General features: G+C 45.8%; 1 protein-coding gene across 2 annotated transcripts in view; it reads right to left on the reverse strand.

The window, feature by feature from the left end:
• SYMPK (symplekin scaffold protein) overlaps nucleotides 1-25,086 on the reverse strand; it is a 2,606,756-nt gene that overhangs the window by 1,150,141 nt on the left and 1,431,529 nt on the right. The window lies entirely within an intron of this gene.

Below are 25,086 nucleotides of genomic sequence, written 5' to 3' on the forward strand. Positions count from 1 at the left end.
TGTGGGATTCTTAGTAGAGGTTGCTTTAATTCCTTTTGGCCCTTGAAAATGACCTCAGCGTCAGCTGTAGGATTTTTACAAACAAATATGTGCGAGTCAAGGACTCTATAGTACCTGTCTGGTTTCATGGGAGCAGGAGGAAGGACGTCAGGAGTCAAGCTGGATTCGAGGAAAACATCCTCCACAACATCCAGGACTGGGGGATGGCCAAAGGTCTGTGTTGTGGAAGATCTAGGAATTCTCTGACTCTCTCTTTAGACTGAGGGTAGTCCTGACTCTCCCACTGGAAATGCTCCCTTAAGGTATGCAGGGTTTCCAAAAAAGAAAAATCCTCTGGGGGGAGGCTGAAGGAATGGAATCCTCTGCATCAGAATCCTCATAAGTAGAGAGGGGTTGCATGTCTTCATATTCAGATGCATCAGATTCATCTGACTCTTGTTCAGACAAAACTACAGGAGACAGATCTCTTTTCCTTTTGGAATGAGTAGCTTGGCTTCCCCTGATCAGCATGATATGGTCTTCCACAATTTTAAGCATTTGAGACTAAGGCAAGATAGCAGGTGCCTGAGAGTGGGTCATTGATTTCTTGGGTGTGGTTTGCACCCGGGGCCTAAGAAACTATGTAGTTTTAGAAAGAACTGTAGTCGCAAAAGAAAATGTCGGTTTGTGTCGAGATTCGGTAGTGCAAAGGACTTCCTCGGAAGCCGGTGCCTGCTCAGCGGCTCCGGACCCATCCAAGGTCGAGACGACTGCAAGATCCTTAGTTGAAAGAGAGTTTTGTGGCACACCGGACTTCGACAGGGTCTCGGTAACGGCCTGCGAATCAACAGAAGCGGGGATCAGGGGCTGCGAAAGCTCCTCACTGAGGACCGGAGAACTGATGACTAGCTTAACGGAAGTGTTGCCAGTAGGCTTGGACCTGTGCGGTCTGTCTTTGTCTTTTATCTTTACGTTTTTTTTGGAAGATCTGCTGTTGGATGGCTTACCGAAGCCACGTTGGAATTTGAGGACTGTAAGCAAAATACCTGGCTACAATAAGGGCCCGACGATGGATAGTTCTGGCACTGAACAAAGCACAGTAGTGACAATGAGGAACGTCGTGGTCTGTGCCTAAACAAGTGACGCAGTAAGAGTGGAAGTCTCGGTGTGATATTTGTTTTCCACAGACGAGACAATTAACTTTTTCTGACATCGCTTAGTGCAAGAAAAAAGGACCCCAACGGGGTACTTAGCTTTAAAAGACTTCAACTTCAATTTGGTAGACCAAAACGCAGGTAGCGGCCGACCGGCACTCATGTAAACTGCTTCTGCTTCGGGCTCCATGGCATGAAAGACTGGTGTAATGGCATCAGCTGCCTTACTTTATACTACTGACGACCTGACGTCAGTCCTCAAGCGACAGCAACCGACGCAGAAATACTAAGTCTCTGGTATTCAAGCCAGCCAAGGGCTACCCTGGCAGGGATAACCCAAATGTGATGACTGCAACAGTGAAACATGAAGAACATCAGGCTTAACCTTCGGCGGGGGGCCGGCCTCTGACAAGCAGTCAGGGGACTGCTTGCGGGGCCAGTCCTTCGCTTTATCCCCTTCCAGGACCTCTTGGCGGGAGGGTGAGTCCTAGAGGCCGTGGAAGGGGAACACGAAGCACCAGCCACTGCGTTCTTAGCAGAGGAGGGTAAGAGGCCCTTAACGATCAGTTTGTCCAACCTGTCCTTAAGTGCTCTAGGATTAAACCTAGCACAAACAGGACAGGGGGACTGGAAGTGAGCCACCCCCAAACAAACCATGCACAGAGTATGGCTATCAGCCAGGGGAAACTAAAGACCACACTATGTGCACCTTTTGAAGCCTGGCTTTGGGGTGTCCACCATGCCTCAGCCAGCCCCAAAACACACACACGCACCAAGTGGAAAGAGAAGAGGGGAGGAAAGATAGTAAAGCCTACACGGACTTCACTACGGAGAACCCCGAGAAAGTACAGCAAGGTTAGCAGTACAAGACAGAGATAGAAAAAGTAAAAAAATGTAACTAATTACTGTTCAAAAACACGACTAACTCAGTGGAGCTTGGACCACACTGCTTCCTCTCAGGAGGCAAACGAGATCTGAAAGGAAGATGGGAAATGGGGCATTATGGCTAAGGGGAAGAGTACGGCACTCGGAGCCAGAGCTGGAAAATGCGGCCGTGTCGGATCCAATGTGGATCAGAGGACCCACAGGTTGAAAAACAAATGTAGTAAACTACTTCAGATTTATAGTTTTATTACACAGAAAGTTCTAGAATAAAGACAAGGGAAAACAAAGTGTGGAATTTTAGGAAAAATACAAATAATCATGAAGATAAAAATGTATACTTACTTGCAAAAATGATCAACCTAGGGCAAAAAGTGGTAGCTTAACTGTAAACACAGATTCAGGGCAAAAGTATGTGGTTCACAACCATATGTACAGTTCCGAAGTAATACTGCAAAGAAGATGTACACAATAAACCTATGCTTCCACCAGTGTTTTTTTTTTTTTTACTTAATATTTGTTAAATAAACTGAGATATGGGGACCAATTTCATCCATAATCCCCAGCCAAAGGCAATGTAATTAACAATCATGTTTATAAGAAACTGACAAAATATATCAGCAAAATTGCTACATGCTTATACAAGTATCACAAGCAATATGTGCAGTACTACAGTAGCATAAATTTCAAACAATATGCAAACTAAATAAAACTGTATAAAGCAAAACTGTACAAAGAAAAGAAAAAAAAAGTAAAGCTGAATTTACAAGACAGAGAACACTGGTATAAGAGCATAACAGCAAAGCAAGCTGCAATTGTAGAAAGTTACTCCAAATTCAACCTTTTTATAATATTTTTTAACCAAAGCACTTCACCAAAACAAGAACTTGAACAAAGCATATAACAACTGAACCATTAATCAGAACAGTAAATATAAAACTGTAAAAGAAAATAATTGGGAATAAAAACAAGTAATTATGCCTTTTAGAAGCAGCTAATAAAAGGAGTTATGCACTTACCACAACTTGGCATCTGTGCTATCCAGTGTTGTCATTCACCACAAATTGGTCTTGGGTCTGACCTCGGATCCAAGTCAGCAACTTCTCAGACAGATCCAGAGCTCAAGTTCCTCCCCTTTCTTTCTAACCCTCAGATCGAGTTTGCTAAATTAGTAGAAATGCAGAAACAACTGCAACAAAAGGCCAAAAATCTTCGCACCAAATACAAGCCATTACAGCCTCGCTAGAACCCCCAGAAAGAAGGGGGGAGGAGGACAGGAATGTGATGAATAATGACACTGGATAGTACAAATGCCAAGTTATGGCAAGTACATAACTCTTTATCTGATGACATCCATGTCATTATTCACTACAGATGGGTCAGAGTCCCCAGCTACTGTGTACCCACGGTGGCCTGATGGAAGAATATGCCAGAGCACTGAACCAAAGGAAGGCCTGTTCCTAGACAACAGTCCAATTTGTAGTACAAAAGTATGTGGATTAGACCAAGTTGCATCAGCACAAATCTCATCAAGGGAAAGTCTAGCCACGAAGGCTACTGATGTAGCAATAGACCTAGAAGAGTGGGCCTTAACCGGTCTGGATAATTCTAAATGCCTACTAGCATAAATGGAGGAAATACAACTAGTAATCCACCTGGAAATAGTCACTTTGGAAACTGTCTGGCCCCTTCTGTTTTGAGAGAAGGCCACAAGGAGTTGGTCCGACTTTCTAAACTCTTCAGTCCTTTTAGATAAAAACGTAATTGTCTGTGGACACTGTCATACTGCCAGCCTAGCTATCTGGAATTTTGTCATTTGTGAATATTAATATGATTTATATAGAAGTGTGACAGAAGAAGACAATGACAGCACGGCTATCTAGAATTTTGTAAATAGTTATATGTCACTTGTGAATACCAGCATGATGCAATTCCTTGTGTTACCACTATATTAGAACTGTATACTATATGTACATCAAACTGCTGGTACAAAAATATGTATTGAACAGGGTTTGTACAGTACTGAGCTTCAAAGATGTAGCCACAGTGTACCCTATTAGAACATAGAAGATTAACTTGCAAAACTTAAGAATAGTTGTGGTTAAGTTACTTTATTGCTGGATCATAAACAAAATATGTTATCTCTCAGTTTCAGTGCAGTAGCAGATACAATGTCTAGAACTAGAAGTTTTTTGTATTGTCTTTACATGTGGAAGAATGTAAATTATTTCACGACTTCCACCGTTTGACAAAAGATCTAAGAAGGTCTTTGTTTATGTGTTTTCACAGAGAGATGTTAAATGATGGTAGTTTCTGACAATGGGGGTTTAGCTTGGGAACTAAAGTCAGGTGACAAAAAGTGATGTCATCCAAGCTAACCCAGCAATAATATTTCATATTAATTTAAGAACGCTTAGACAGAGAAACTGGGCATTTTGTATTTTGTCTTTGACCTAAGAAGAACATCCACTCTCCACTTCTGCCAGCTTGTTGTTCTGTTAAGTAAGCTTTTAGGGCACAGTAACTCTTCAATTCAGAAAGGACTATTGTAAAGTATAGTTTACATGTTTTCTTTATTTATTTGAGACTGTACTGCAATGTTGTTTTAAATATTTCCTGTGATTTTGAACTCTGAAATAACTGTTTGTTTACTGAGTACTGTCTTGTTCTTTTATTATTTATTACTAAATATATTTAAACCTGTCATTGTGACTGATATCTGTGAGGCATACTTAAGCTCGTAGAGTACTTCCATATCTATTTGGTGACACTGTACAGGCCACTCCTAATAGCCTGCCACTTGGTAAAACTACCATTTGGATTAACAGTAACATTGGACACCCTTGGCTAAGGGCCCTAGTAGCTGATAAGGAGCTGGCTGGTGGCCGTGAAAACTACCTTTTAGTTTGGGCAGAATGGGGGCATAGCTAGTAAACCTGTGCCAGCCTTTCCCAGGTGTACATATAAATTAAATCTTAGTGTGTGTCAGCTACTTGGGCAGGGACTCGAAGCACTGGTTGGGCACAGAGGGTGCTGGAGGTCTTAGTTTGGTCACTCAGCTGAGATCTCAACTCTATAGCTGTGCCAGTGGGGAGTCTTGTTGGAGAAACCAGCCCCAGCCTGACTGTGATCTCTGTGTGCTTTTAAGGAAAATTGCACTTTACTGTGTCTGTACTTGTCATCCTCCCAGTGTGTACGTCCCCCACTGTTGCCAGTGGTGAGGACTGAGGCTCCATGATTAATGAATGGGCCACTGTTGGGGCATCACAGACATCTAAACAATGCAAAATATATTCTCCTTCACTAGAATAATTAAGGAAGAAGACTGATCGAGATTAGCTTCTGATGCCACTTTAGGAAGAAAGGAAGGATTTGTTCTAAGGGACACCCTGTCCTTATGAAAGATCATGAACAGAGGCTCAATGCATGGAGCCTAGAGTTCCGAGACCTTCTTGGCAGAAGTAATCACCAGTAAAAAGGCCATCTTCCAGGAAAGGAATTCAATATCATATGAACAAGCAGATTCAAAAGTAATCCCATGGTGGGGATGGATCCTTAATAGGAGGACCAAGAAGAAAAACTCCTTTCAGAAAGGCTTTGCACAGTTTGGAAGAAAAGGTAAGCTTATCATTAATATGGAAATTAGAGATGGCAGCCAACTTTAGATTAATGGTAGAAAAACTCATACCCATCCTGAAAAAGGGAAGATAAAAAGCAAAATATCAGGAAGAGGGGCGACAATAGCATCCAGATTCCGGTTGTCTGGCATAATGGAAAATCTTTTCCATTTACTGGGATACACCTTCTTTGTTGATGGCTTTCGAGAAGCCAAAATAATGTTCCTCACAGGAGAAGGAAACCTAGACTGCAAAAGGATTACTGGAACTCGAGAAACTATGCGGTTAGATGAAGGGTCCAGTGATTGGGAAGTGAAAGCCCCCAGGGATGGGAAATAAGATCGGTAATGGGATCCAGTATTCAAGTTGGATACTTCAGATGAAACCTTAGGAAGGAGAACCACATCTGACGAGGCCAGAAAGGGGCAATGAGTATGAGAAGGGTCTTCAGGTGACTAGCTTTCTGTAGGGCTTTGGGTATAGGAGGTAAGCATAGAGGAGACCTGGATGCCAATCATGAACTAGAGCGTCCCTGGGTGACTCCACTGATGGGGGCATCATGGCAAAGTAAATTCTGCATTTGTGGTTGAGTGGAGAAGAAAAAAGGGTGGCAGCAAAGTTGATCCCAATGGTCAAAGATGTGTCTCGCCACTGACAAATTCAGGGATCACTCAAGATGGACCTGTTGAGTCCATCAGCCAACACGCTGGAACTTCACGGTATATAAGTTGCAAGAAGAAAGCACCTGGAAGACATTGCCCATTCCCACACTCTCATGACATCTCTGCACAGAGGAGAAGACTGTGTTCCTCCCTTGCTTGTTGATATTCCAGACAACTGACATGTTGTCTGTCTGAATTGCTATGGTCCCCAGAGGGAGGCACCCCTTGAAAGGCTTGCAGCATTAGAAGAACTGCTCTCATATCTAGGACGTTTATGTGCAATTTGGTCTGTGGAGGACCACGTGCCTTGAACTGCTCTGCACTGAAAATGCCCCCCTCCACCCAACAGGGATGCGCTCATGGTCACTGAGGCCTTGGGTGGGGGAAGACAAAATGGCCTGCCTAGAAACAGGTCCTGAGACTGAAGTCACTAAGCAAGATGATTCCTGCACACCTGAGTTAATTTTATTGTCATGAATATGGACGGAGACAGAATGGACCACTGGACTACCAGGGTCCTTTGGAGAACTCACAGATGGCGAGAGGCACCAAATGAATGGCAGCCGCCACTAAGCCTAAAGTGTGGAGAATCAAGTGAAATGACAGACATGCTAGCTCAAACAAAAGAGAGACCTGATCTCGAATCAGATGGACCCTGTGGGGAGGCAGTGCTGCAGTCTCCAATACAGTGTCCAGCTTGACCACAATGATCTCCAGGTTTTGGCTCAGAACAAGACTGGATTTGGGAAGATTCACCGTGATGCCTAGATGCTGGAAAAGGCTGAGGACTACATGGTGGCCAGTGATAGTCGATTCCCTCATGGGAGCTGTAAGAAGCCAATCAACCAAATAAGGAAAAACCTGGAAACATTGCAACCGGAGATGAGCTGCCACAACTGCCAAACATTTGGAAAACACCTAGGCGGGCTGTGGTGACTCTAAAGGGCAGGGCTCTGAGCTGGTAGTGACTGTCCCCAAACCGAAAGCATAAGTGTCTCCTGGAGCATCTGTCGATCTTTATATGATACCATGCATCCTTGAGATCCACTGAGCATATCCAATCGTCCTTGTGCAAGAGAGGCAGAATGGACTGAAGTGACCATCTGGAACTTGGACTTCTTGACAGACAGATTTAGCTCACTGAGGTCCAGAATTGGACGCAGGTTCCCAGTCTTCTCTGGCACCAAAAAGAAGTGAGAGTAAGTTCTGGACCCTTGTTGTCCTGGTAGGACCTCTTGAATGGCTCCTTTTTGAAGGCAGTCTTGCAACGTGAGATAGTCCAACTCCCTTTCATGGGGTGGTAGGTTTGGCAGAAGTTTCCAAATTGGAGTGGGCTGGGAGAAGGGAATGGAGTAATCCCTGGAATAATTTTTAACACCCACTGATTGGAGGTGAGACTTCTCCAGGCTAGTGGGTGAAGGGAGAGTCAACCCTCCGACTGCCTCCAGGGTAGGACAGTCGGGCAAGTGCCACAGGAGTGCTGGAAGGGCTTCTCCAAGAAGGGTTCTTGGGAGCCTTGGTTCTGCGGACCCTCTCTGCCTCTATGGCAGCGTCTACCATTGAAGCCCCTGCCTCGGTCTGTGGAACAGGATTCTTGGGGAGCATCCTAAAAGGAAGACAGTGTCCTCCAGAACCAAAGCTTCTTACTTCCTCTCTGGATCTCAGAAAAGGACCACTGGGGAGTAGAAAACCTGATCCCTACCACAGAAAGAGTCTTGCCTTCAAGCTCACTGCGGGTTAAGATTTCCTTAACAGACAGTCAAACCTAGGTGGAACCGTAACAAGGGCCAGTAGTGAAAGAAGCCTTGAAGAGTTATGAAAACCCATTAAGGCAAAGCCAGGCATGCTGTTGGATAGCAATGCCGGTGCCTGCTCCTCGACAGGTGGCTTCCGCAGTGTCAGAGATCAGACTCATCAAGTCATTGGCCAAGGAAGTAAGAATGGACAGCCTCAGAGAGACTAACTTGTGACTTTCTGGAGGCAATAACTCAGGGAAGAGGAACGCTCCAAAATGAAATCCCTCTGAAGCTGGGTAAAGTGGGTCAGGTAATTAGATGCTCTCAGACCAAAAGTAGCTGATGCAAACACACGCTTTTCAAACTGGTCAATCGCCTAAGACTCACTGGTGGATGGACCAAGGAGCTTTGCTCAGCTAGCTCCTTCATAGTAGCAGCATCCACCAAGATGGCATCGACAAGAACACCTTTGCTTTGAAAAGACCTATCTTTAGAAGGATTGAGAAACTTGTCTGCTTTCTTGGGCACAGGTTCCACTGTGTCCGGCTCTTTCCAAGCCCTGCTGTCGATAAGATCCACAAGCTTATCACCAGAAGGGAAACCCAGGTAGAAGATGGGTCCGTCCTGGACACCTTCAAGAACACGGATTCCTTCAAAGATGGGTAAGGTCATCTGCCCTTCTGAGGACTTCCAAATGTTCCTGAAGGACACCTCCTCAGGTTGAAGTCTGGGGGACCAGTCACCCTCCTCAAAATCCATGTCCTCAGTGAGGGACTCTCTGGGGGAGTCCAAATGCCTTCGCTTACAAGTTCTCCTCTGAGGGAGTTCCTCCATGGTGGGCTCAGGGGAGGACTCAGAAGAGACGTGTACTCCATGAGGGGAGTGCTCACCTGAAGGTGCTCGCGGGATGGCTCACCCTGGATGGATGATGAGGCCTCAGCACCTAATCCCGAGAAAGGCTGGGGAGGACCCTAGAGAGGAAGGAGAGGTAACTTCCATACCGGAGAAGATCCTTTCTACCACTCAGAAGGCCAACAGACTGGACGAAGCTCCCCCCATCCACAGCAGCCGGGGCCACCTGGGAAGGAAGAAGGGACCCTAATGCAGTACCAAAGCTGTCAGACAATATCTGCCCCAAGCTGCCCAGCACTGAAGACCCCAAGGGAAGGGAACTGTCTGAAAAATCCAGACCCAAACGCACCCTAGGGAACTTGCACCAACACCTCGGAGACGAGGTGCTCCCTGATCCAAGGGATGTGGAACAGAGCCCTGACGGTGTCAAGAAGGGGGGATATTCCACACCGTCGGCCTTTCACTAGAAGTCCCCTGGTCCTGACATTCCAAAATCTGTTGGATTGGAAGACTGGAGTGGAGTCCTGTGGATAGGGAGGGTCCTCTAGCCACATGGACAGGAGATGGCAGCAAGCCCAACTCTATTTGGGCCTTGAGAAAACTTCTCGTCATCCTATCCATGGCCGAGGGAAGGAGACTTCTGGAGGCTCTGAATGAAGCTGATGAGATGCCAGATCTTGTTGGGGAGCCAACCTTGGATCCCACAGCTCTATGGTCCTGAGAAAGGGATCATATCTCCTGGAGGACCAAGAAGGGGAACAACCTTCAATTACAATGGGATCTGAAAGAACTATTGGGTCTGACAATCTGGTTGGCTCTGAAGTTTTGGATGGCGTACTAGATGGATTTGACAAACTGGCCAGAGCCAGGGGATAGCTTGAGCCTACTCTGATCTGAAGGCTCCTGCTCTGCCAAGGACTTGGATCCGAGAGTCTGATCCGAGGCTATGGGAACGGCAAATCTCGGATCCAAAGCTGAAGTGGCTTCTTATGAAGAGAAGAGGACTCCCCCGTGGGAGGAGAAGGCCTCTTCTTAGGCTCCTGCAATGCCTTGAAAGGGAATCCAAGGGCAGAGGACCACCCTAAGCCAAATCCTTCAGTAAAAACTTATTGTGGTGCTCCACAAGGGCCTGGGGTTGAACGCGGTGCAAATGTCACATACAACTTCCAGGTGCACTGAACCCAAATAATACAGACTCTCCTTGTGTGAATCAGAACATGGCATCTTCTGTCCACATGAAGAGCATCTTTTAAACCCAGTGGGTTTCTCAGCCATGCTAAAGAACAAACAGACACACACACAAGCTGTAAATACGCCTCCTCCAGAATAAGTAAGGCTAGAGATATATTTTTTTAAACTACTTTAAGAGAAGAAAGGGAGGGAAGCGCTAAACACCAGAAGGGGGAGGGAATCCTAACTAAATCAAAAATGTAGTAAACGGGAGGGGAGGTATTTCAATTAAATGACAAACAGAAAAGATAAAGAGAGAAAGCTACCCTAATGAGAGCAAAAAACCCAAGAAATAAACCACTTATCTGAGAACTGCTAAGCCTGATACTAGATCACATCTGAAGTATTTCAGCTGCAAACGAGATCTGAGGGTTAGAAGGTAGCAAGGGATTATGGTAATAGCAGCAGCTTGAGCTCTGGATCTGTCTGAGAAGTTGCCGGCTCAGATCTGACATAGGATCCAAAACCCACCAGTGATGAATAATGACAAGGATACCATCAGAGCCCGTGTTAAGTAGCTGTAAAACTCAGTTACAGAAACAGTCACCTGCAGTACCATCACAAAATACTGAGAGTTTAACATCACTCTTCACTATCAAGCAAGTCCAGTGGGATAAAATCCAAAACTGAAAGAACAAGAGTGGCTTTATGATGACTCAAACATTATTTAAGCTGGCTCCAAAACAAAAGACCAAATTAAATGCCACAAAAAACTTTAGAAGGATTCCAAAAACAAATTGGCAGCAACATTAGTATCTAAAAGTAAAAAAAAAGTTTAGGTTTGTCTGGCACAGACATATAATAAACCAAACAAGTATCTCACTCATGCTTCACTGCATCTCTCTACTCTCTCTCCCCTCATACCACTCCATTTTGGCTTAGCACTATCAAAACTATCTACTGATGTCCCAACGGCAAGTCGAGCCTGTACTGCAAAACTGCAAACCAAAGCAATCCACTTCCACGCTCCACAAAATCCATACACCACAAAAAGTCAAAGAATTCCTCTTTTAAATTCTTTCCATCACTGGCAGGGGGACAGATCAAGGTCTCGAACATTTTAAAGAAATGAGTGATAAATGAAGTCCGTCAGCTAACTGAGCACTACGACATCACTTCCAATAACAAAGGTTAATCTTATACAGTGGCACATTAGCTGGGAGGTATGGTACTTCATGACCCTGGATATGAACTGCTCTAGAGTGTGTCTCATCTCTTATCTCATTAACCCTTACAACAAACAGTTGCATTTCCTTGAAGATCATCAGACTACATGTACAGGTGATGTGACTGAAAATAGCATGCAGATCAATTGATACTGGCACTAAACCTGCCTGAAGTGTAGAAGCCTCTTAACAAAATAAAGCAAAAGCAAGTTTCAAAACGTTGTTAATAAGCAGCATTTTGTAAAGTGTGTTTCCTTCCATCTTTGGCATTCTGTTAGCGCAGAGGGGGAAAATAAATCATTACTTTTTAAGGGTATCTATCTAGTTATTGTAAGCCATCTTATCAATGGTCAACTCATTAAATTCCCTACATCAAAAGGGCACTCAACTATGCATTCTGCTCAAACATGCACACTTGTTGAAACTGTGCATTCATAAGGTATCACTGGAGTAAGCATTTGCCTTATTACATATGGAGATACTCAACCGACCTCAGCAATGCACGTTTCTGCACAAGCATGTCATTTGGACATGTGTAACGGCACACTGACAGGCTTTCTGATTGTGTGCGTGCATACGTGTACTTGCATGACAGAGACATTTTAGTTAGATTTGGAGTGAGTGGATGAAAGTAGGTTATGGTGTGGATTTCAATGGTTGATGACAAAAGTTCAAAAGCATGAAGTGACTGTACGCGGCTTTGCAAGAAGGGTGGTTGTTAGGATTGGACAAAAGTGTGCTACAGTGAATGGCTGGAGAAATGAGTAGTCAAAAAGCATGCTGTGTGTGTGTGTGTGTGTGTGTGTGTGTGTGTGTGTGTGTGTGTGTGTGCGTGCGTGCAAGTAGTGAGGTTGCTGTCAGTGGTCAAAGGTGTGTTGGAATGGAATTGATAGAACGCAAAGTATATGTCAAGTGAATTAAGTATACAGAACAGTGACATTTTTGTGTGGGTTATGAACCTGATTAGTCCACAGTTTTTTAATGAACTGGAAAATATCTAGTGTACTACTGACATTTTAAGACATTCAGTTGTGTTGTTGCACTGTGGTCACTCACTCTAAACAGCAACAACTCACATTTGGGGCTTTCACTAGGTAACGTACAAGATAAAACATGTAAACCATGTAAACCATATTCCTGGTGAAAGCATGCATTCATTCTTCAAAAGTTTTCAACACTTCCATTTCACTTGACCATTGTTCACAACAGTCACCAATTCCACATTTTTTGATAATAGGCAGGGAAATGGCAGTGTTTATAATGTGGGGGATAGGAGAGAGAGAGAGATTCCCCTGCCTTCCCCACCAAAAAAAAAAATAACCAAACTACTTTTATGACATCTTAGAAATGGCTACGTCCTTCTGCTACTTTAAGAAAACTATAGAAATAACAGATAAGACAAACATTTTTACAGTATCAGCTGATTATAGATCACTTTTTTAATGGCCTTTGGTGGAAAAGTAATGCTCCCAGCTAATTAGATTCTAGTTTCCCCCAATGCAAAACACACATTTCAGGACTTCCATGTGCCTGGCCAATAATGCACCAGCTATGTCTGCAAATCAAAGCAATTACTATAAGAACAAACATTTGCCCAATATAGAGGCAATGGCAAAAGCAGCTGCTGCTGAAAGGGCCACTTACTTGCAAAGGATGACAGTACAGTATTCCTAGTCCATCAAATATAGACCTTAAGTAGTTCTACTAATATGGGGCAAAAAGACTGGACACCACCACCACAACGTGTATAAAATCCAGATTTAATGAATAAAAATGAGCGCTTTCACATGCTCCACTGGCATGCTTCTTCAGATTTAACATACACTCACTCCAAAAAACATTTAAACATTTAAATAGCAGCTGCTTAACTGAATAATTAATTATGTAATCAATTAATCAATTAAATAGGTGGAATTTTGTAAATCTACCACCTTAGCATTACTTTTAAACAAAACTGACTTCTCTAAAAAAGAGAAATAACATATTATTAAAATAGAATGAAATGCAAATATGCATGTCCGTGAAATAAAATATAACACCCAATCTACAAACATCACAAAACATTGTTCCTATACAAGACATAAACTTTTAAAACATAATTTCTAAAACATTTATTCTGTAATGAACGCTTGGTCACTACAGATAAACACTTATTCATATGCTAAAAACATATGTTCCTAGTAAATCAAAATGTTCTAACCATATCAAAACAACAACTAACATATCAAGCACAAAATTAAGATGCTAAGATATAATCTAAAAATGTGTGAGTGTAAAGCTACAAGCTTTTATCAAAGATATAAAAATATATATAAAAATATATATAACATAAAATAACAAGCTACCAACTTTTAACATCCAACATTCACTTAGAATATAACATAGCTAAATAATCACTGGGCAGGATTCACAAAACCTCCGTGTAAGAGTTAGCAAGTCTTACACGGAGGCTGCAGTTAAACGGTGTGATGTTAGCATGTCGTGCATATTCATGAGGGCATGCTGAATTACACCCTAGGCTAACACGGTCCGTGTAGCAAAGTAGGGGGCGTGTCTGCACGGCAAGTCCTGCAAAGGGCCACGCCCCCAGAAGAATCACAGTCCCAAAAGGAAACTCCCACGAGCGAGTCCGCGGAAATATCAAGAAACACACCACCACACATGCCCCCACAGACTATAAACCCAACTGTAATGTAAAACATAAAAATTAACAGTTTAACTTTTTTTTATAATTTCAAAAATGTTTGCCCGTAATTGCGCTTGTTTGCGCAGGTGTGCCCTTCGCTCAGCCACAGTTAGCAGTCATTGAAAAAGCATATAAGATCTAAATATGCAAATTAAGCCAAATAGCAATAGCGTAGCGGTACAGACGTCGGCCAAAGAGGAGGTAGTCACGGTTCGAGCCCCAACAACATCATTTTCTATTTTTAGTGAAATAATCACGAAACAATCCACTGACATATATGTATATACATATAATTAGAAGTTATGTACTCACCATAACGTTCCATCTGAGTAGGTGTATTCATTTGTCTGCAACCTGTGGGTTATGGATCCGATATCGGATCCGAACCGGCATAGTTTTCCAGCTATGGATCCAAGCTCTCAGCTCCTCCCCTCACCCATAATGCCCTGCTCTACCCTCATGACCTCAGATCGAGTTTGCCAAAGCAACAATACCCTCAAAAGGGTAACAAGTAATATGCAGGAAACTGAAAGGCCAGGGGGATAGGAGGGCGGGATGGTTGCAGACAAATGAATACACCTACTCAGATGGAACGTTATGGTGAGTACATAACTTCTAAATCTGAAGTAGGATATTCATTTGTCTGCAACCTGTGGGACAGAGTCCCCAGCTACCTGAATCTTGGGCGGCCATCATGGAAGGATATTCGAGCACCGGAGCCAAAGGATGCTCTACCCTAGATGCAAGATCCAACTTATAGTGAGAAATAAATGTATGAGATGAAGCCCACGTGGCTGCTGCACAAATATCATCTAGAGGAATCCTAGCCTTGAAGGCTGCCGAGGTAGATACTGACCGGGTTGAATGGGCATGAACACCCTCCGTGCGGGCCTTCCTGACGCTTGATAAGCCAATAAAATGCACTGTGAAATCCAGCGGATAGAGAAACTTTGGAAATTGGCTTGCCCAAATTGAATTTTGCAAAGGAAATAAACAGCTGGTCGGATTGCCTATGACCAGCTGTCCTGTTGAGATAAAATCTTAGTTGCCTGTGAACATCTAGTGAGTGAAGCCTATATTCACCTTTGTTTTCATACTTAGGGAAGAAAACAGGGAGGTTAATGGATTGATTGATGTTTGCTTCAGAAGCGATTTTAGGAAGGAAGGACGGGTTGGTCCTGAGGGAGACACGGTCCGGATAAAAAACCAAGTAAGGAGGTTTAGCTGATAAAGCTTGAAGTTCAGAAACTCTCTTGGCTGATGTAATGGCTACCAAAATGGCTGTCTTGTAAGACAAGAATTTGAGATCCACTGTAGCCGCGGGCTCGAAAGGGGGAGCGGTCAAGGCCTGAAGGACCAAAGAAAGGTCCCAAGGAGGAACTGCTTGCTTTATAGGGGGCCTGAGAAGGAAAGTACCCTTAAGAAACGTTTTGCACAATTTGGCTGACATAAGAGGAAGAGACTCTTGACCAATGTGATAGTGAGAAATAGCCGCCAGTTGAACTTTGACTGTGGAACTGCTGGCACCATCATTAAAGAGAGAGGTTAGAAAATCAAGCACCACAGGGAGAGGAACCGTGAAGGGATCTAGGCCTTGCCGCTCCGCCCACACAGAGAAACGTTTCCATTTGCTTCGGTAAACCTTTCTAGTGGATGGTTTATGAGCCGCCACCAAAATAGCCTTTACCGGAGAAGAAATACCGGGAGTCCTTATCAAGAGTGGAACTGGAGCAGCCAAGCGGTCAGCTTCAGGTTGTCCAGGTTCGGAGGAGGAATGCAGGAAGGATGGGATATCAGATCCGGAATGGGATCTAGAATCCAAGGAGGATTCACCGAGTGAGACCTTAGGAAGGGGAACCAGATCTGTCGAGGCCAGAATGGAGCAATGAGAATCATTCTGCAACCCACCCGAGAGGCTTTCTGAAGAACTTGCAGCATCAGAGGCAAGGGTGGATAGGCATACAGAAGACCGGGTGGCCAAGCATGCACCAGAGCGTCTCTTGGGGTACCTCCGGAGGAGGTATTAGAGCGAAAAACTGTCGCACTTGGTGTTTGAGGGAGAAGCAAAAGATCGCATGAAGGGTTCCCCACCGTGCGAATATGCGTTCCGCTACTTGATAATTGAGAGACCACTGTAAGGTGTCAGAATGGTGCGACTGAGCTTGTCCGCTAGGATGTTGGACCGACCCGGAATGTGCGTTGCTAAGAGAAAGCGATTGGTGGAGGTTGCCCATTCCCAAACTCTCATGGCCTCTCGACAAAGAGGGTAAGACCTTGTTCCCCTTGCTTGTTGATGTACCAGACAACAGACATATTGTCCGATTGAATCGCAATTGTTCCCAAGGGAAGAAAGTCCTGAAGTGCTAGCAACGCTAAGAGCACTGCTCTCATCTCTAGAACATTGATATGCAGTAAGGTCTCTGAATCGCTCCACGTGCCTTGGACTGTCCGCCCCAAGTGCCCCCACCCGAGGCGGAGGCGTCCGTGGTCACCGTGGCGAGAGGGGAGAAGCACAAAATGGGCGACTCGTGGAGATCCGTGGAGTGGAGCCACCACAAGAGGGACCGCTTGCAAGCCTTGCTGATCGCTATGGGGTGATGCATGGGAAGAGCAAGGTATGACCACTGAACTAATAGCGTCCACTGTAGAATGCGCATATGGAGCCTGGCAAGAGGAAGAAGTGCTATCGATGAAGCCATGGACCCTAGAGCCCTCAGGACCAACTCCGCTGGAACAGAACATGAATGGAGAATGGCCCGCACCTGGAGCTGCAGATTTAGAACTCTGTCCGCAGTGAGGAAGGCTCAGAACTCCTTGTGTCTAGTCTGGCCCCTATGAAATCTAAGAGCTGAGTGGGTGCCAGGTTGGACTTGTTTGTATTTATTGTGATGCCCAGAAATGGAGCAAGATGGAGAAAGGAGTCTCGTGCCGAGAGAAGTAGATGCCTTGTTGGGGCGGTAAGGAGCCAGTCGTCCAGGTAGGGAAAGACCTGCACCCCCTGAAGCCTCAGGTGGGCCGCTACCACTGCTAGTACTTTGGTAAACACCCTGGGGCTGTGGTGAGACCAAAGGGAAGGACCCGAACTGGTAGTGACTGGCTCCCAGCCGAAGCGGAGAAACCTCCTGGAGCGCCTGTCCATTAGGATGTGGTAGTACGTCCTTGAGATCTATCGAGCACATCCAGTGGGTTTCTCCCAGAAGGGGGAGAATAGATTGTAGAGTGACCATTCGGAATTTTTCTTTGGGGACTGCCAGGTTCAAGAGAGAGAGGTCTAGGATTGGTCTTAGTTCCCCGTCTTTTGGCACTAAAAGAACCTGGAGTAGAACCCTGATCCGATCTGGTCTGGGGAACGGGCTGGATGGCTCTTTTCTCTAGCAGATGGCCAATTTCTGCCAAAGCGGCCTCCCTTTGACCGGGTGGTACGCCTGGGAGGGACTGCAACTTTGGAAGGTGAAGGAAAGGAATGCGATATCCCTGGATATGATTTGGAGAACCCAGCGGTCCGATGTTATGGACTCCCATGCCGCTAGGTGTCCCGAACGCCCCGACTGCCTCCAGAGTAGAGCAGTCGGGCAACCCTCAGGGTTGCTGCGGGCCGTTCAGAGAAAGGTTCCCTGGACCCGAAGTTTCTGGGAGCCCCTCTGCCTCTAGGGCGGCGTCCTCCCTGTCCTCCTCTGCCACGGAAGGACTGGTTGTCCGGAGCAGGCTGGGACTGCTGCGACTTCGAACCACATCTTCTTCTGACCCTTTTGGTTCCTAGAATAGGGCCTCTGGGGTGCAGAAAGCGGATTCGACGGCAGACAGCGTCTTCCGTCCTTCTCGCTCTGGGTCAACGTCGCGAACGGTCTTGCCAAACAGAGCAGAACCATCAAAGGGGCGTTCGCAACGACGCCTTGAAGGGCTCAGAAAAATCGCAGTGGCGGAGCCAGGCCTGACGCCTAGTGACCAGTCCTGTCCCGCAGCTCTAGCGGCGCCCTCCGTAGCATGGGAGAGTAGCCGCATAGAAGTATTTGTGACTGACCTAAGAGTGGCCATTTTGGTGGAGTGCAGAGCTCTGTCCTCCTCCGAAATGGACTCAGGGGGGGATGCAGCGTACTCCTTAATAAGGTCTCGCTGCATCCGAATAACATGTGCCAAATAGTTCAGCGCCCTTACCGAGAAGGTCGCCGAACTGAACATCCGCTTCCCCAAGCGGTCCATCATCCGAGACTCCTTGCTCGGTGGGTGGACTGAGGGACTCTCCTGAGCCAGTTCCCTCTTTGTGGCCGCCGCCATCAACATGGCATCTACAGGAGGCCCCTTACTCCAATGGGTCCTGTCAGAAGGCGGGCTAAGGATTCTATCAGGTCTTTTGGGAATTGGCTCCACGGTGTCCGGTTCCTTCCACGCCCTGGTGGTAATAAGGTCCACCAGGGGGTCGGCAGGGGACACCCAAGAGGTAGACGGGCCCGTTTGAATGCCTCCAAGAACACGGACTCGTCCGAGGATGACTTGGGGCAGACCACCCCTAATACGGAGCATTTCCATGATGTCTCCAAGGAGACATCCTCGGGGTGACCGTGGGAGCCTTCCCTTCCTCCAAGTCCGTGTCTTCAGTGAGAGACTCAGGGAGTCAATGTGCCTCCTCTTGCGTATGCTTGAGAGCCTCCTCTGGGGGCTGTCAGAGGAGTCCTCGCAGCAGCAATTTGCTCCATGGGAGCAACTTGGGGCACAGAAACGGGCTGTCCCAGGGGCCGGATGGTGGAAGCCTGGCCCAGTACAGAGGGAGCGCGGGACGAAGCAAGTGCCGGGGTCCGGAGACCCTCAACAGAGCCCTCTCCACTACATCAAAAGCGAAGGGAGCCGACCTCGACCAAAGGATCCGACAATCGGCTCCCTCGGATCCGAAGAGTGGATCGAGCCGCGCCAAGCACTCGGATCCGAAGGGACAGTGCGCTCCGACACAGACGGCGCCGAAGGAGCACTGATCCCCGGATCCGGCTCGGATCCAGGCTCCGAGAGATCGGGTCCGACGCACTCGAGGGCATGGTCGGATCCGGTACCAAGTACTATCGGCTCCGACCTCCCCGCTCGAAGCTGCTCGGCTCCAGTTGCTCAACCCGGAAGCGGGTCGGAGAAGGAGCAATAGGCTTAAAAGGGTGTTGAGCTCCCGGAGGGGAGGCAAGAGCACTCCCATCTGCATCTGGGCCTGGATGAACCTTCTCATCATCCGTCCAGATCATCATCGAAAGGCTATGGGTAGATCTCGACGAGGCTACCGAGGTAGGCCTGGAATGCCTCCTCGATAGCCTCGACGGAGATCGGGTCTCCTCCTCCTCAGGACCCGTGAGAAGCACACAGGTGACCGGAGCCGAAGGAGGAGACCGCATCAACAGGAAGCCGGGAGAAGCCGCTGGCAGGCGGGCCGAAACAGAGGTCTCGGCCCGCTTGTGGTGCTTCTCCTCCGTCCTTTTAGATGCATCCCTCTCCTGTCCTGAAGCGGGAGTTTGAGTCCCAGGAGCAGGAGGGGTGCCACAGGGGAACAGCTGCAGCCGCAGGAGTCCCGGAGCGGAGGTCGGAGCCGAGTCCGGCGGTAAAGACCCGCCAAGACCAGCTTGGACCTCCGCTCCTCAGTGCCCTGGGGTTGAACCCTGCACAAATGGAACAACCAGATGTGAGGTGTTCAACCCCAAGACACTTAACACACCGAGTGTGGCCATCAGCCGGTGAGAGCTTATGGCCACACTCGGAGCATTTAGAAAATATTGACTTAGGCTGTTCAGCCATAGTCACCAAAGTTAACTAAAGTTACAGAAAGTAACTGTAAAACAATAAAGAAGCACACAGGCCTCACACACACTCTACGAACCAGCGAGGGGAGGGAATAAAAATTACTACAGAAAATTAAATTAAACTAAAAAACAGTCAATAATAATAGGAAACCTACAACTTTCACACAAAAAAAGTTAAAGAAGGCAAAAATTCTCTATTTTAAACAAGAAATATCCACTTAGCTGAGAGCTATGAAATCCACATCTAGTTACCAGCGCGGCAAACAAGATCTGGGGTCATGAGGGTAGAGCAGGGCATTATGGGTGAGGGGAGGAGCTGAGAGCTTGGATCCATAGCTGGAAAACTATGCCGGTTCGGATCCGATATCGGATCCATAACCCACAGGTTGCAGACAAATGAATATCCTACTTCAGATCTATAATTTAAGTAAAATGTAATGAAATGGGCCATGTTTTTTTGAAGAAATCTGACAGAATAAAATAAAAATTCTACAAGTGCCCATAGCTGAGCAGCGCTCTAACAAGCTGAGTATGATTGCCCGCAGGTGACCAATGGTTTAACAGGGGTAATATGAGTACCCGGAGTTGAGCAGCGCTTTAACACGCTGAAATTGTGTGTCCGTAGTTGAGCAACATTTCTCATAGCGTAATATGCGTGCTCATAGCCAAATAACGCGTTAACCAGAGTAACCCGTTTGCGCAGAGCTGCGCAGCGCGCCAACCGGCTTACCGGCGGGCAACGTTGAGCAAGACACACCTCCTAGCCTGTATAGACAGTAGTAAAATAAAAAAAAGCAATGCCTAGGCTCGAACCCAGGATACTGTGCATCATAGTCAAAGTACTGAACCACTAAGCCATGACAGCTGTACTGAAAAATGCAGTATTAGCATATATATAGGAATGAATGGAAATAGAAGCATGACAAAGCACGTTTTTTTAAGCTGATACAATTCCAAAATGGCCAATCACAGATAAGTGCGGGAAAAACAGCATATATAAGCCCCATAGGCGGGAATACACAGCATAACTGATTGTGGAACCTATTTGCAGTCAGGATGGCAGAGTAGTCACTTCCGAGCACAGAGGTGGGGTGTTGAGGAGTCCAAATATATGGTTTGGCTCCTAGTCCATGATCAATGAGGCTCATCTCATGCAGGGCCAGGTTCTGTGGGGAGCGTACAAGGCAGAGGCGTGGAATCTGTTGGCACATGATCTCACCAGTGCCACAGGCATACCAAGGACTGGTGAACAGGTCCGTCACCATCATGCGGACCTGAAGAGACGAAAGCAGGACCAACTGAACCATTGGATCCAGGAGGCCCGGCAAATGCCCAACGCCCCACTACTAAGTATCCATGTAATTATGTATGTAAGGAATTATCCTAGTTGATATTATGGAGATGTATGTTCCAATATTACTTCGTTTATATTACAGCTGCAGGTGTGCGTTCTGCGAATCGGCGAGCCTATGGTGATAGGCTGGAGCGGTTGCACCACCAATCTGTTATACAATATAAGCGAGACAGCTTGTAAAAGAGTTCAGTGTAGTTACATATTAATAAAGTTCAAATAACACTAGAAGACAGATTCTGCTAGTACTGTATGATCAGATAAGTGATGCAGCCTGTAATCCAGAAATAAAAATTAATCAAGTCTGAAACAGAGATTTCCCACCTGTATTGTAATATCAGATAACCTGCTGCAGCCTGAAAATTAGTGGTAAACAAGCTAAAGACAATAGACATGCGTCAAATGCATCCCCTTTGAAAATATGCCATATGAAACAAGTGAGTCTGTTGGAAAGGATTGTTGTACCCAAGTATGACATGTTAATAACGCCAAGAATAAAGTACCATCTTGAATTGCAAAAATAAAACAAGTGAGAGTGTGAGAAAGAGGTACGAATTGACCAAGAAAGCTGTTATAACTTCTGAATAAAGTATACTGCAGTCAGTACATAACGAAATGAATGAGACAGCCACAACCAAACAGTGAAATGTTTGTAATAAAGTACTAAAGCTGGAATGTGTCTGTTCCACAATTTGGATATGTTGCTGTACCCTTGCAATATGGAGATAGTATGGTTGTATGAAATAATGAACATCCACAGTTGTCTAGAGCCATATAAATCAAATGTAGCAGGATTCTGTACCTGAACACAGCCAGATATGAATGTGTATGAATAAAAATGCAATGTATATTAATGTAGCAGTAACGGTCTCATCACCAACATTCCTAAGGTTACATATAGGAAACTGTACTAAGACCTGTAGAGTATATATATCTGCAGCTACTAGAGATGTACAGCATATGTATAGGTAGTTGAAGTTGTTAATGAAATGTTTCTTCATCCTACCCTATATTCACAAATAATGCCATTCCACAACAAACTGGGTAAGTGTATTCACAATTAATTCCTATGGACATTTGTCCTGTTGGTTCAAACATATTTGCACGTACGTTAATGCATGTGCCCTGTTCACATATCCAAACCTGATGGCCTGTTGCCATCAATCAACCCTGCATGTTGTTGGATTGTGTACTGTTGTTCAAAATATGCATGTGTTATGCATGTTGTTCAATGTTTGGAATTCATGGGTGTTTGGTTAATGGGAATACTGATGCATGCTGTTACAACTAATTTTGAATGGTATTGTTTGTTACTAACCCAAAATGTCATAAAATATTGCTAAACATAGGACAACAGGGAAGGCGGGTTCCAGTGGACCCACCTCTCCCACCTCAGCTGGCGAGTGCACCTGGCACTAGTGCCCCGGCCGGAACCTCCTCCGGTGGCCCTGTGTCACCTTCGGGTGGAAGCGCTGCAGGGGATGGGGCTTGTCCCCCCTATGCAAACATGGCCGGAGGAGACCATCCACTCACCCTCCAAAGTGTCCGGTCTGTGGTGAGTAGCGAGATCAGGCAGTCTGTGCTTGAACCCCTACACCAGCTTGAGGCTCGGGTGGCGCAACTCACGGGTGTGCCTGCTGCCCGTCCTACACAGCCCCCAGCACAGCCCCGTCCTGGGCTGTGAAGGCGCAGTGGCAACTGCCCATGGGTGGGGATCTCAGTTCCACTGTTGCCATCTGTGGGCTCATGGGCTCGCGATATCCAAACATCCGTCCCTGTCAATTGTGTTCACCCCCCACGTGTCATACTCCGCCCCTGTATGAGTCTTGTTTCTCTTGTCTGTTAACCTCCCCTACCTACCTCCCCAAATATACCTACTTCCTGTACCTCACATTCCACTCTCACCTGAAAAAAAAAGAAAAAAGGGCACTCTGTTCCCGCAAAAAAATTACGCCCCATACATAGCTGCCCATTTTGCAGACATGTCTGCTGGACATGTGAACTGGTAATTACAATTGGCTGTACAACATATTTTGTTGTCCTCACCCCTCTCTCAGGGGTGGAAGGTTTCAAATTTCACACCAAATTACACACACATGCACAGCTGTTGCTGATAAAGAAATGGGCAGCTATGGGCCTTTCCTACATCCTTCCTGCAAATCCCGAGCTTGTTTTCCTACTGTTCTACCCTCTTTGTGCCCCCTTTTTCACCACTTTCCTATCTCCCCATTTTCTTTTCTTTCAAAGAAATTAGCGCGGGTGTGCGCGAGAGTAAGCACTTTTAAGCAGTAGTAAGCAGGTGTGCACTTGTGTGCGCTTAACTAAGAATGTGTGCGTGAAGCTAAGCGACAGTGAGCACGCGTGAGCTCCGCGCAAACCAGCGCTAACCCGCTTACAACTGCTTAAAAGTGCCTTAGTCACTCTGAATGACAAGGCCTGTAGTCTGCCCAGCAGCAAAATAAAATTCCTCTGTCAGTCTCAAACACAGGACCTTGGAAAAAAGCTTTTCTTGTATCTTTACTGGCAATTCTTGTGGATTTGTATAACATTAGAGTGAGAAGAGAAACAGCCATGCTAGTCGGCAGCTAGTAGGTAATAATGTGATAGTAGCACCTTGCAAACCACACACACTATCAGAGCAGGATAAACACTGTCATATTTGAATAGGTAAGAGGCCAGACCTCGCAACTGTGACTGATTTACAGGGATGTCCCTGATTTGAACACAAATGTTAACCGTGCCCCACTGACTCCCTGTGAAATGTACTAACAGTAGGCAGAAAGGTGTTTTATCCTTTGTAATGGTAACTGTCAATTACTGAAAGTACGCACTACTTGCATGTCAGAAATGGTGTAGTAATACATATGCTCAAAATACCCCACAGTCACAACTGCAGAATATCTGAAATATATCACGGGTGTATCCCACTGATATGTACCATTCCCTGAGGCTGATAAAAGATACACCTGAGAGTATCTGAGGCCTGCAAGTGTCACAAACTCACAGGCATATCATTCTGTCTGCTGTCACACACACTGTGAATAGCTGTAGAATAGCTCTCACAAGCACACCCGCATGTAGGTGTACAACCCACAAATATCAAAGGATGTAGCCAACTAATAAAATAAGGACAGTACAGCAGTTTACAAGTGCTGCATGTGCCTGCTATCCATAACTGTTTGTACAAAGTACAATGCCCCACTACTGCTCAGCAGCAAAATAAAATACCCTTGTAGGTATCAAGCCCCACACCTTGGTCAGACCAGACTGCATGCAGTACCACCAAACCACACCAAACATATAAGGAATTGCAGTTGAAAGAAATATAGCAAGCATTACAAGGAGTGAATGTAAATGGAAAATAGGAAAGCCATAGCAACACATTCCAGTAAAGACACCTAGCAGGCATTCAAGGAGTGAATGTAAAGGCCAAATAGTGAAGCCATAGCAACAAATTGCAAGAGCCACTGCTGTATACCAGTTACTATACAAGTCCCACAGGAAAGCACATACTCCCATTTAAACAGTATTAGTATTATTAGGTGTCAGTTAACATACACACTGAGAAGAATGAACTGGAGGAAGCAATAGTCAGGTTTCAGTACAACATGCATTTCAGTGCCTACAACACAGCCTGAAATATGAGAGACATACCAACCTTTACACTCACAGAACAGTGTCCACAGCATACCAGCATGGTCCCCACCTTGAAAATCTGAAAGGGCTATGCCTACCTAACCTAACATTTTATAGCACTGTCCTGAAATCACAGTGAGAACTGCAATTACCACACAGCAGGCTGCATGCAATTAGTAAATGCTGGCTAACAACTGGTGCAGAGGCCATCACATGCACATGTGCATATACCTACAAAAGCAGTCTGTACTCCCAGTCCACACATGCAATACTTTCATTGCAACATCTGGAGGGAGGGAGGGAGAGAGAGAGCGGCAAAGAGACAGAGAGAGGCACCAAAAAAAAAAAAAACAATAAAAACCAG

The sequence above is a fragment of the Protopterus annectens genome, chromosome 1.part0 (genome assembly GCF_019279795.1).
Source record: "Protopterus annectens isolate FY-2018-M chromosome 1.part0, PAN1.0, whole genome shotgun sequence".
Classification (NCBI taxonomy): Eukaryota; Metazoa; Chordata; order Ceratodontiformes; family Protopteridae; genus Protopterus; species Protopterus annectens.